Consider the following 2,220-nt stretch of genomic DNA (forward strand, 5'->3'; position numbering starts at 1 on the left):
ATAATAAAATAATGAAAAAGTGAAATAGAGAGTGTGAATAGTAATTCTCCAAATTTGGAGAACTACTATTCAACTCTCTAAATTTGAAGAATAGAGGGTGATTTGGAGGTGGGTTGGAGTGCCCATTCTCTATTTTACTCTCCAAATATAGAGAATGGAGAGTAAAATAGAGGTGGGTTGGAGATGGTCTGAATTACAAGCATTTCATGTTTTGGTTAGGTGTCAAAAAATGTTTAATAGGTATTTATTTTTTAAGATTGGAGTGTCTAATAGGAAAAATGGTATGTTAAGGTGTTTAAGTAGAATATGCAGAAACTTTAAGAAGCCGTCGATGATTTAAGCCTTTATTTTTAATTTTTAGGATATTAGTTATCAAAAGGTCTAGGATTTGCGGCGAAAAAAACCTTTATTTTGACCTATCTGCTTTGAGTATATTATTTAACCTATAATTCTCAAGAATCTGTTTTTTCCAAATTTTCCACCCTTTTTTCATATACCTTGTAGACAATCTTAATGTATAGTAATGACGTGTATTAGTCCACCATAAGTCAAGAGACTAGGTCCCTTGACAATATTAAGAACAAAGAAGAACAAACAACTTGTAGTATTGAACAAATATGTTTACGTGGAAATTTTCTTGCTAAAGGGAAAAAAAATCACCACATGTCTTACAGGATTTCTCAGCAACTTTCACGGACTTCAAGAAATTCATAAATAGACTCAAGTTCTTACGAAGGATTAAACTATTAATCCAACCAACCTTGTAACAACTCTATGACAAGACACAAAGTAATACCTCTACTTCCCACTACATCAACTATCTCTAGCTCATGTAGACTTCCACACAATTCAACACAATTAACTCTAGCTATGAACTCAATGCTACTCACAATACAACTGAAATGATTTATAATCCTTTATAACATAGAAATAGATCTTACAATGTTAGGACACGAAACACAACTCACAATAGATAACTTCAGATTTTTACCGATAACGTAACTCTATCAGATCCCTTGTTATTCGTATGAGCTTGTTCTTGCTGATGAAGAGAGGCTTTTTGCTTTTTAAAATCGTGTTATGCAAACATTAGGTTGTTTCTTGTTAATTGTCTCCAATAGAAAAATTTTATGATGGGCGAGGCACACATACTGTCAGTTGCGTGAGGCCTCTTTTGGCTGCCACATGTATAATGTGGGACCCATGATGTACTTGTTTCCTTACTTTTTCTTTTCCAATTTTAATCTTTTCTTTTATTTTTTCTTTCTTGCCTGCATTTTCTTTTTTTGCTTGTTAATTGTTAGTGTAAATTTTATTTTTTATTTTTTGTTTTAATAAAGAAACTTTGAAACTCACCCACGGTATTTGTTATATATTTTATAAATCTATTACTATTTATTTGAGGGGAAATTAAAGTAATATGTCGAAAAAAATTAAATTTATTTATTTTTGGATGAATTTAAGAAAACTAAGGATAGTGAGATTAAAAAAAAATTGAAATTTCTTCAATAAAGTAAAAATTCATGTAATCAACCAAGTGAACTACTAAAATTCAATCGGCATTATTTATTACACTTAAATATATAATTTAATTTTAATTATTTAAATTTTAGTCATTAATTATTTTTTTTGAGATTTCAATTTTAATCACTCAATTCTTAGTTATCAAATACTATGTTTTTCTTTTTTCTTGTTTATGCTTAATATTAATAATAATGTATTAATGATATCAAACACTCAATAATGTATTAATCAATTGTATTATTTAAAGGACAAATATAAATAGTTATTTAAAATTACTTGTAAATCAACAAAATCAAAATATAATTAATTGTTTTTTTTTTCATTTTACTCTCTATTAATTTATTATTTTTTGCTCTCGAAATTCAACCTATAAAATACTTTTTTTTTGTTATATTAACATGATAAAAATTGCAACTAATAATATTTTCTGGTTGAATTGCAACTTAGTGAGAAGGTTATATTTTTGAACAAACACTATAAGTTGCAATTCTTATCATGTTAATATAATAATAAAAGAATATTTTTAAAATATTAATTAAATTTCACATAGCTTGAATTTCAAGAATAAATATATATATATATATATATTAAACCAATATCACATTGTTTCACCTAATTAAAGTAACGTTACGGGAGATCTTTTAAACATTCACAAAACTAAATGAACAAGCACGAAATTCAATAAAGAAAGCTGAA

Source organism: Solanum tuberosum, unplaced genomic scaffold, assembly GCF_000226075.1.
Source record: "Solanum tuberosum cultivar DM 1-3 516 R44 unplaced genomic scaffold, SolTub_3.0 scf00147, whole genome shotgun sequence".
NCBI classification, from domain to species: domain Eukaryota; kingdom Viridiplantae; phylum Streptophyta; class Magnoliopsida; order Solanales; family Solanaceae; genus Solanum; species Solanum tuberosum.